The sequence below is a fragment of the Mustela nivalis genome, assembly GCF_964662115.1.
Source record: "Mustela nivalis genome assembly, chromosome: 14".
Lineage (NCBI taxonomy): Eukaryota > Metazoa > Chordata > Mammalia > Carnivora > Mustelidae > Mustela > Mustela nivalis.
In genome coordinates, this window is record NC_139033.1 from 23,202,159 (window position 1) to 23,213,902 (window position 11,744).

Below are 11,744 nucleotides of genomic sequence, written 5' to 3' on the forward strand. Positions count from 1 at the left end.
GCGACACTGCCCGGCGCGCGCTGCAGAGCCATCCAGCCGGGCTCCCTCTGGCCCTGTAGCCTTCTTCCTCCAGACGGCCTGGGAGCCCCACTCTCGCAATCCCAGAGTCAAAACCTCCATGAAAGCCATGTCCTGCCAGGGGCTACGAAACCCCAGACAGACCCCACCCCCTGCCATGCTATGAAACCCAGACAGACCCCCCACCACCACCACCACGCATCCAGGCTTGAGTGCAACCTGGTCCCGGGCAGGACCCCGCCCCACCTTGTGAACGACCCTATCCTCAAGGCGAGGCTCAGATGTCACCTCCGTGGACGCCTCTCTTAATCCCCGACCAAATCCACCATCCCCTAAAGGCCTGAGAGAGGTTTACCTGCCCCTCCTCGTGTCCAGACCGTGAACTTGCACTCCACTCACGTGCTCAGGCCGCCCCACCGGCCGCTCAGGGGGCCGTGGTCGTACTACCCCCTCCTTCCGGCCCACGAGCCTCCGAGGCAGCGTCACTGAGATGCCCGTTCTGCAGGTGAGAAAGCCGAGTCTCCACGAAGCCGAGCAGCTCCCCCAGGTCCCACGGGGAAGGAACCACGGGCTATCCGCACGGGCGACCTGACTCCCAGGCAGGCCCCTCCACCCAGCCACCTCAGGATGAAGCTGCTTCCCCCGTCAGCATCCCGACGCCAGGGAGCACATCCCGTCCATGCTGTGGACGTGAACGACCCAAAGCCTTTCTGTACGGAGTGTTTAGAACACGCTGCAGTCACGGCAGCGAGAGGAGAGTCTGAAATGTGGACACTCTTTGGCCCAGTAATTTCACTTTCGGACGTATAGCCAGGATCACGGTATGAAACACAAAAAACGCTTCATGCACCAAGAGGTCCTTCATAGTGTCATTCCGGACAGAATGGCCACACTCAGAATGATCAACAATAAAAGAAAATTAACTGATTTGTAGTTTATTCTGAGGATGGACTATCAGCCAAACGTTAAAAAGTATCTTTAATGACTTGGGCAGGTCATGAAGTGGAAAAAGCTAACGAAAAAACTGTACACATGGAACCAGGGAAATTGTTTGAAAAGAACAGTGGGTTTTTCCTAGATAATGAACCTATGGGTTATGTGGAGAGACGCGGCTCTTGATAAATCTCTCTACCTTCAAAACCTTCTTCAGTGTTTTTGGCTCAGCAAACAGGGTTAGCCACCTCATACTGTTTCTGGAAGAAAAGAGCTGGCAGCAACCCTTCGGCGAGCCCCCAGCAGCCACTAGCCGGACCCTGGGAACGGGGCCCCCCCACGAAGGGAGGGCTCAGCCTGGGAGTGGAAATGTGCAAAGGGCTTCGTTAACTATTATTTTTCAAAACATGTTAAAAAGTAAAGGAGGCAGGAACAGTGAGGGGTGCAGATGGTTATGTGGTTCCGGTAAGAGGGGCTGCAGTGGGCAGGAGGGTCTCCGGTTTCTGGGCTGCATCCCGGCCCCCAGTGTGTTCCGGAGAAGGCTGCCGAGTCCCGTGGACGTGCACAGGTGCCAGGGCCTCTCCGGCGGCCCTCAGCCCGCCCACTCAAGGGTCACCACTCTGCACCACGTCAGCCTTCTAGAACGTTAGGGTGTGCACCTTCACCATCTACCCTCCCAGCTACAGTCCTGGAGGTCAGCCTCTCCCGGATGTTGTGCTCCTCTACCGTGTTGTTTTAGCCCACTGACCTGTTTTTTGAGTGAGTTCACATCTCAACGGTAATACTCACGGGGCCGGAGGAAGCGTGGAGCCGGAGGGGCAGCCGGGGCCCCCTCCCCTCTGCCTGCACTGTGACAGCCTTCTGACCCTAGAGTTGTTTTCCCGCTCCCTCTTTGGATGAGATGGGCAGGGTAAAATTAGCTCCTGCAGACAACATATCCCTTAACCCGGTAATCTGCATTCCGGTGGCCCATTCCACGGGCTCGACGGCCCAAGCGCAGGTCAGGACGCTCACAGTCACGTGGGATGGCCACAGCTCATAACAGGTGCAAAGGATTCGACTTTCATACAGAGGAAGGCATGAAGGGGCCGCACTGAATGTTCCAGACGGACTCCTCAAGCCACAGAGCCAGCCTCCCTTACCCATCTGCCCTCCTTCTGAGAACTTCAGGGGCTGCCTTGGCTCCACGTCCCCAGCACTAACGATGACCATAAACACAGAATTCCCAGAGCAGCACCTCCTGCGTGCCCACAGCCGCCAGCACCCAGCGCACACGTGACCTCTCACCTTCCACTCCTCTCCACCTACCCCGGGAGAGCTGACGGATGGACCTTCCTGGGGCTCCCCCAGGGTCAGCTGGGCTCTGACCCTCTCTCCCCCTTTAAAAGCAATGCTCGAGCCCCCTGGGGCACCCCCAATGGCTCCTGCCTTCCAAATCTGGGCTCGGGCCAAGGGCACTCACATTGCGGGGTCAGAACCCTTGGAAGACCCTAAAAGCGACTGAATTCCCATTTAAGAGTTTGGGCCTGGGGAGGATGAGAAGCCTGGCCTCGCAGGACAGGGCTGTCCCGAAGATGGAGATTCGAACACCATACCCAGACCATGTTGCCTGGAAAGTCCGGCCAGACACCGGGCGTCAGCAGGTGGCAGGGAAGGAGGCTTTTGGTTTTGCCACATCTGCATCTGGAGGAACGGGCTAACCGGCTTTTCAAGATGAGGCCCCTGAGCCACACCTGCCACACACGGCAGGGGCACAGAGTGTGTGCGAGCGGTGCTCGAGGAAAGGGGTGACCCGGGCAGCCTGGACCTGGAGGCCGGGTGTGTGGGGGAGGGTGACATTCCACCGGCGTGTCTCCAGAGGGTCCAGGCGAATGAGGCCACAGCTGGGGTCCCTCCTGAAGGACAGATGCCCATCACTTTTGTGACGAGAGGGCAGACAGGTGAGACACCAGGCGAGAAACCCCAGCCCTGTCACCTACGGACAGTACGGCCCCAACCCCTCGTCAGGGCCCCTCAGTTTCCTCAAACCACATTCAGGACAACTACCGGTGTCTTTGGGGGAGGCGGGGCTCTAGGAGGTGCTGACGGCAAAGGCAAAAGCCCTCCTCAAGGCTAAGTCCGTGTCTGCAGCCCTCCCGCGTCCTCCTCACGCCCGGCCGACGTAAACTGAGCTGGGAACCGCCTGTGGAGCGGCCGGCCCCCTACACCGTCAGACGCACCCCTGCGTGGCCGCACACCTCACAAGCTGTTGCCAACCTCCGAACCATCAGGACAAAATAAGGAACGTTCATCCCGACAAGAGCCGACCCGTGACTGGGCCTCGGCTTCGGGTGGACGGTGCACCTGACCACCAGACTCCGAAGCAGGACCAGGGGTCGCGCAGGAAGTTAGTTCTTGAACTTCTGCATCCCCCAGGCCCTCCGTCTGCCTCTGCCGTTAGGCAGCTCCCCTGGTGACCACACCTTCCACCAGGGAGCAGAGCAAGGAAGGCAGGTAGGAACTCGCCGGGACCCCAAGTGCGTTCCTGGTGAGCTGCTCCTCCCGAGTTGGTGGAAATAAAGGACGAGGATCGGGCTGGGAAACTGTTTACCGAGTTCTTTTCCTCATTAGCACGCATCATTGGGAGTTGGCTGGGAAGGAGGAAAATGGATATTTAAAAGTGGCTAATCTCAAACACAGGTCTGTCCCTGCTTGGTTACCGGCTTCCAGTAAATACCAAACTTTGCTATCACATTGCCACCTGGTGAAACTATACGATCAGACCGAGTTACACGTTTATCTGCATCAAACTAGGTTTTAGAGCAGCAAATGTGATACCGTGAACAGATGGCCATTAGATCAAAACACACCTACTCCAAGGGGCCCGTTCACAAAAGGGTCTCACACACACCTAAGTGATGAGTGCACAGCTGCAATTCATTGTGGAATCTCGGAAAACACGCTTTCTTCCAAATTTATAATTGATCACTTGTAAAGTGACTTCACCTCTGTTCCCAAGAGAGCAGGTGGTTTTGATGAAAGCTCGATTATACTGGGAAATAAAAATGCAGAGAAATCAGATATAGGTACAGAGCTCCTTCCTTCCTACTCGGAAAAGGACATTACAATACAAGCAGGATATATGTTAATTTACGAACATAAGTTCTGATTTTCTGCAGGAAGGTTGACACTCTGCCAAGCAGAGCTGAAAGGCCACTTCTGCTCACATGTGATAGGAACAAAAAATTTTCTGTCACTTTGGCAGATTTTAATTGCCTAGTACCAATCACTAATGGACTGGTCTGCTACACCATCTGATTTATCCTGGAATCGCTTCTTTATTTAAAACCCAATAGGAGCCATTTTTAAGGACAGCAGAGTCTGTGACACAATGGCCTGTGATCTTTACCCATCTCTAATTTTAATTAGGGATCCACAGGTAACTTCCTGAATTGTAATGTCTTCTTCTGCTCACTGCCCCAGAATTCAGTGTCGAGTTCTTAAGTGAGAAGGAAGAAACCCGCTTTCGAGGCTCCTTCCCTCTGAGCACACCAGCTCATGTCCTTGCGTCCGTTGTATGGATGCAACTGAGCCAGTGGGACAGAGACCACAGACTTTCACTGGTTTTCAAGAGGAAAATTTCATGAGAACCTTGCAAAATTAAAAGAGAACTTAAAATGGAGAAGAACGAGAAGTCAACCATCCTTCTACGAACCTGGGGAATCACAGGTATACGTCACTACCCTGGATGGTATGTTAATGAACTAGGCACGCGTTCTCTTGTTTCCATGGCGGTCGCCATCACCAACAGATGCATGCCCGGTGCCAAGCATGGGGACATTCTATGCTTTTGGCACCTGCCTCCACACTGAGGAAGGACGGACACCGCACTCTGGTGGTCTGATGAGTCTGGGCCTACAGACCCAATATCAGCAAACCAGGCCCCAAACACTGGGTTCCAACCTGGTGTTTTGACCAACCCTGGAAAAGACTTTCATCAGATAGGGTCAGGTTCATCCTGAGAGATGACACTGGGAGATCAGAAGGGGAGACTTGGGCACAAACTCCCTTCAAATGGCTGATATCGACACGAGGAAGGTGACTCAGCCCAAGCATCTGTCCGTGCTCGTGCCACCTGCCGTGCACAAGAGCCATCACCAAGAACCAGTAACGAGTGTCTCCCCATCCAGGAGACACAGTGCGCCCCGCAGTTCCCCACCATGTCTTCGGTTACAGAGGGAACATCCCTAAATAGGGGCACAGGGACACACAAGTGTCCCTGTGTGGAGAGAATAAAGGGCTTTCTAGGCTCCGCCCCCTCAGAAGGGCTCACGTCTCAGGAGTGCGTCCCCACTTTCGAATCCAGTGTCTTATTCTCGCAAAGGCACAGGATGAAAGAGGAGAAATGGGAACTTGAATATTTGGGGGACAATGATGTCATCAGGTGTGGGGAGACGCATAGACTTGGAGATGCCAGGGACAGGCTGACTCGTACTAGAAAGTCAGGGGAGTTTTTATCCTTGAGTACGCTGTGGCCAGATGTAGATCCTGTACCTCTGTGACCAAGCATGAGCCCCAGGGCCCTACATAAGCATTTCTGCACCTGGTGGGAAGCTTAACACGAGATCACAGATACCCGAGTCACAATGGTGACAATCCCAGGTACAGCCACACTACCAAGACTGAAAGCAGCATTCTCGCATCACAATAGTGGGGTCTGTGTCTACTGTTATCAGTAAATTCTCATAACTGCTTTCCTAAATGCTTTTTAAAAATGTTTACCTAGGCAGAGGCAGAGATAGAGAGAGAGTCCACCCGGAATTTAGGCAATTATTTGTGATGATCTTTTGTTTTCATTACAAGATACAACTTTCTAAAAATCCATATGGGTACAAATGTACCAAAATATAGTCCTCGTTTTATTTCTGGTAATGAAACTGTGAGAAGAATATACTTCACACGGTGAAGGGATGTAATTTCTCAGCCTAGGAGATTTTGATGCGAGCAGCTACTTTTGCACAGAAAACCGAGTCAGCCCCACGCCACTGCGTCTGCTCCACCAACCCCCCAACCAGCGCCGCCACCTCCCCTCCTCCCTCACCACCCCCCGCGTGGAAATCTGATGAATGAGTAAGCTTGGAAATGGTAGCTGCTGTATAAAATTCTCCTTTTACAATTACTTACAGAAATAAATGACATTTCTTCCCATCAAATAAAACAAAGACTCCAAATCATCTTCTGCCGCTTCTTTTTGTGTCAAAACAGCTTTGCCATCATCCCCCCTGCCCTCCCTGAGCCTAGCACGCGGTGTGGAGTGTGACACTCTGAGCACACGCAGTGTGTCCCGATGTCAGCAGGAGAACACGCCTAGCAGCCGCACAGAACATCTGAACAATCACACATCAGCACCCACCAGGCAAGGGAGAAGGTGCTGCCAGCTCTGTGTGCACACGTGTGTATTCATGGGTGTGCGTGCATGTGTGTGCATTCGTGTGTGGATGTGTGTGCAGGTGTGCACGTCTGCACATGTGAGCATGTGCAGGTGTGTGTATAGGTACTCATTCATGTGTGTGTTCGTGTGTGCATGTACATGCATTTGTGTGAACATGTACGGGTGTGTGCATCATTCATGTGTGCGTGTGTGAACTACACGTGTGTGCATGTGCATTGTGTGCACGTGTGTCTTTGTGCACATGTGTGCAAATGTGCAGCTGTGTGCATGTGTGTGAACATGTGCGGGTGTGCACATGGATTCGTGTGTGCATGTGTGTAAACTGTGCGGGTGTGCTTATATGTGCATATGTGTGCATGCATGTGAGTGTGTGCATATGTGAATGAACAGAAAAATTTAAAAATACATAGACCTCATCATTCCCAAAATGGAGACCAACCATATCTTCTGGTTAGATTTCACTTTTTAAAAAAAAAATTAAATCTTGTTAATATTTTTTGTCATAAAATGTGCCTTCTGGACGCCAATGTGTCCCCAAAGATGTGCTGTCATCTTAAGCAACAGGAGATTCTGTGCATTCTAATGCAAGTGGACATAAGGCGATGTATACGGTCCCTGTTAGAGTTTAATCTGACACCAACAATGTGTGCCCTGCTGCTTTACAATGTAAATATACACATATTGTCTGAAAAAATATTTTCATCTCAAATTGTAATTACACAATGAGGCACAAACATCTTATCTTTGGCAAACTAGATAAAAATTATATTTCTCAAATTGCAGCCCAACATTTTAAAAAACATCTTTGTTTCTTTCAAGAAAACAAGATTTTCTCCATTCAACAGTCATTTTAAGAATGGTGAGAAGTGACAGCTGTATTTGTTTTTTAATGGGTAAATGTAGAAAAGTTCCAAATTCCCTCGAGTCTTTGTAACACTGGCTCCGAGCAATTAGGTTCGTACCCACCCCCGCCTGCCTCTGAATCTCCATCCCAATCACACAGAACAGAAAGGTGTTCTCCTGAAATGTCCTGTTCTCTATTCCATCAGAGGTGAATGTGCCAGAAAAATGCCCCCTCACGATCCTTGTTCCTCAGATGAATGAACAGAAGTGTGGGTGCCTCGCCGGCCGGAAGGGCTGAACCAACAGTAGAAGAAAGGCTTTCTCCGGAGCACGACTTGCTTTCTAAAAGTCAGCTTTACACTGAGCTACAAAATCTAGCAGGTTACTCAAAATACCCGTCCACACAAGCTAACAAGCACCCATCCGTGTCTGTTCCTACCTGATAACAAAATATCCTGATATAAAGTGAAAGACCTGAGATGCTCCCTTTCCCCCACCCCACCCCTGATTTAAATATCTGGAATCATTCGGATATGGGCATTTCATGTAATAGGTTAGACGACTCAATGTTGTCATATTTAACTCCCTTGGATTTTAAGAAATACTGTCTAGGTCGGAGGAAGATGGTGATCCTAGAAAACAGTGTGTGCATCTAGCATTTTAGTTTGAAAACACATTGAATAAGCCACATTCACGTAGCTGAATTGACAAGGACCTTATGGGGCACCCGGCCTAACTGACTGTGTCTCTTGCTGGACACCCTGATATTTCCTCTAAACGTCGAGTCATGTGTCTAGAACACAGTAAAAAGGAATGACTTTCAATATTTTTAAAAATGTGAAATAGCACCAACTACTCAGATAAAATGGCTTTTTCAACAATTAAGGATGGAAAGTGACTTTTTAGGCAAAGGGGAAAAAAACGTGCAAAAAGCTGACCATTGGGAATTACAGGGAAATGAGGAAAACAGGGGTTCTCCTCCTTTCTTCGGGTCTTTGAGACCGGGTTCTCGAGGCATCCGGAGACCACCCTTGGGTTTCATCAGCCGAAGCTACCCCTTGCCAGCCCCCAGCCAGGGAGGAGGAGAGAGCCCACCCCCCCCCCCGGCCCCTCAGTCCCTCAGAAGGGAGAGCGTGGGGTTAGCAGACGCCTGCGTGGGGACAACGGCGCCCTGCCCTGGCATGGCCGGGCCACTGACCTCATCTCGGAGAATTCCTTGGCCTTGCCCTTCCCCGTCCCTCTGATGAACGACACATGCGCACACACGGGCACTCTCGTTAGGGCTCCACCACCAAAGGCACAGAGATGAATCAGTCCAGGTCCCTCCCCACTCTGCCCTGTCGAGATGATTCCATTGAAATGTTCATTTTCATCCCTGCCGGCAACATTAGAATGGAAGGTATTTAACCTGTTTCCATTACTTATACAAATCACCATTACGGGGCAGGACAGATGTTCGAATCACGGCACGTAACTGACTTCCATACATTCTTCACAGGACGTGTGGGGAGACGGAACACCGCTAGATCATATTATCCAGGCTCGATAATGTTCTCTCTGTTACCAGATTCATTAACTTCCCACATCAGCATTGCACTTGCTTTCTTCGTGGAAATTCCCAGGCTAGTTGGGCTCATTTAATTTGGAGAAGGAAGCCTTTCTCAGGGATGATGTTTTGATCAGGTGTGCTAAGAGAGTGGGGAGCAGCGCGGGCGCGAGCGGGAGGTGGGGAGAAACAAGAGTGGGGAGAGGAAACAACCTTGTCGAAAATGTTACCTTTCCAACATGATGATGAAAGAGAAGTCAGTTAAAGACGCTGGTACTCAAAGATGGCTGTCACTTCACATAGACGCTGGCACAACTCACCTAGACAGGTGACACTTTGGTGGAGCAAAAATCCTGCTGCATTATTGAGCAAACCGGGGATGGGGGCACAGGCAGACTGCGGGCCCGGGATGCCTGCGGCACCCGGAGAAGTGAATTCGGCAGGTGAACGGATTGCACTCTTCATTTGCATCTTTCAGTGGAGCTGGAGACGGTCTCCTGGCTAAAAGGCTGGAACAGGCGCCGGAGTCCCGGTCTAGGCACGAGCCCGGCCCCTTCTTCACGTTGTTTCTCTCTGGGATCCGAGGCAGAGGCTGGGAGGTGCTCCACATAATTGGGCAGCGGGGAGGGGGGACTCAGGGCCCTTCGACTAGTTATTACCTCCTTTTCAGAAATGTAACAAACAACAATTTCTAATCAGGTTGAAGACATCTGCGCTTTGATCTCTGGCGAGGGGGACGTGTGGCGCCCTGAGTCTGCCCAGCGAGCACATCTCTAGGCACCCTAGCTGCAGGTAGGCTCCTTGGAGAACATACAAGCTTCCATCACTTCTAGGCAAAGGTTTGGAAACAAAAGATTCATTCATAGAGCAGAAAAGACAAAACAAATTCTGCTCCAACCGTTCCCCCCAGACAGCTCTCTAAGAGCTGTTAAAGGAAACTCCACTCCCAACTTCACGGTTTCCACGATCCTCTCTTCCTCTCTGTCTCCGTTGGTTCTGGGGATGAGACCACTTGGAAAGAAATGCTGGGCGTGTTAAAATGATTAAGCCAAGGAAAGGGAATAAAAATATTTGGAGGGAGAAGAAAAGCCCATAGCATCTGAACTACCCTATGGGAGAGGGTTCCAAAGTGGAGATCGGCAAAGCCAAGTCACACGGAGAAAAAACGCTGTTGACCACTAAGTGTTCTCAAATTCTTACCAGGGAGCCTGAAAAGAAAAGGGTACGTGCATGTGAACACATTCTGTGAGGAAAGCGTGAGAGCCCACCATGGTCACCAGCGGCATTTTCTCCATGACAACACTGAAATCAGGTCCCAAACAGGAACAAAATATACTCTGAGATAATGATCCACCTAGATAGAGAGAGAAAGACTTTTTTTGGCCACTGGAAATTTATTTGGGAGGGTTAATGATAGACTATTGTGTTGAAAGATGTAATTTGCTTGTTCTTGGGGAAACATTTTCTACCCACAGACTATCTGCTCAAGCAGCAATATGCTTTGGATGAAAACATCCTTGACTAATAACAGGAAGTATTTATTGAACCCTGTCTCTGGACCAGACACTCTCTGAAGTGCCCTGCATTTACTAACTGTGTGGGGCTCTCCCCAGCAATAAGGGGGAACGCCCACTCTTCCCATCCGCTTCTGCGTGGGGACACGGGGCACGGGGATTCCGCGAGCCGCACCAGAGACGCCAGCACCAGCTCGTGGAGCGGGCCCCCCACGGCCCCCCAAGCTGTCTGTTTCACAGCTGGACTCCCGACGTGCGCTCACACGGCCGCACACGGAACCATTCCTATCAGGGACTGTAAGTGCACGAGTTTAAAATGAATCCTGTCTTCAGAATATGCTGTTTGTAAAATCAGATCTTTATCTACACGAAGGTCAGCGAAATTGCTCCTGGGCAGTTCCTCCTGAAAGTTGTGTTCGTCCGGATCCGCCGTGACAGGCTCCAGGGGACAGCCTCTCCGAGGACCGCCGTCCACCGGAGGGCCGCAGGGCCTCCCTGGAATCCACGTCCAGCCCTGCGGAGCCAGGCTGGTCCCAGAGGCAGAAGTCGCATGGCGTGACTGGGGTCGGGGGGAGAGAAGGGGTGAGTGTTCCGTGGGGACTGGGTTCCCGTAGGGGAGGATGACGAGGTTCTAGTGATGGAGAGTGAGGACAGCCGCACCAGCGTGGAGGCCACTGAACGGAGCTCAAGTGGTAAACCTCACGCTGTGTGCATTTTACCACTATAAAAAAAGGGGAGGGACCAAAAAAAAAAAAAAAGACTCTGTTTGCAGCCATGCCCACCCAGGCCCCATCTCCGCCCACCCCAGGGCCTCTGAACCGGAGAGTGGGTCTGCGTTGCCACCTGCCAGCCCTCCGGGACCCTCCCACCTACGCACAGGTCATCCCAGGCCTAGTAAGCTGTCCTCCCGCAGGGCCTGTCTCCGCATCCCGGCGGACCTGGGCTCCTGGCAGCTAGCACGCAGCCTGGCCCCAACCCTCTGTGCCACAGTGACCGGCTGGAGGGAGGAACTAAAGAAGCAGGACACACGCCGTGTGGCCCGAAGCCAGGCGCCAGTTGATGGAGATGGCCGCACGGAGGCTCTGCTCTGTGCGTAGAAATGGAGCACGTCTCCGTGCGGCCCAGTCACCTGGGAAGGTGACCCTCACCGCACAGGGGCAGAAATAACTTCACTCATCCCTCTCTAGTAGAAAATGCCCGTTAAAACGACCTTAAAAAGCCAAACCCTGAACCTCCACTGTGTGTGGCAGCGACACGGACCCTCCCCTGTGTCACTCCCACTTCCTCCAAAGTTCCGTCGGCCCCCACGGACCGGGCCGTGCGTGGGGACACCGCGCCAACAGGGACCGCGGAGCCAAGAGAACAGCTGGAAGGGTCGAAAGCGCCGCTCTGAAGATCGATCCTTCCCGAGTGGTGCCTCCCGCTAAATCAGTACGAAGATCTGCCAGAGATGTCCTGC

The 11,744-nt window shown here is 52.0% G+C and overlaps 1 protein-coding gene across 2 annotated transcripts in view; it reads right to left on the reverse strand.

Moving 5' to 3' along the window:
- Window positions 1-11,744, reverse strand: part of TSHZ1 (teashirt zinc finger homeobox 1) — a 75,223-nt gene that overhangs the window by 8,373 nt on the left and 55,106 nt on the right. The window lies entirely within an intron of this gene.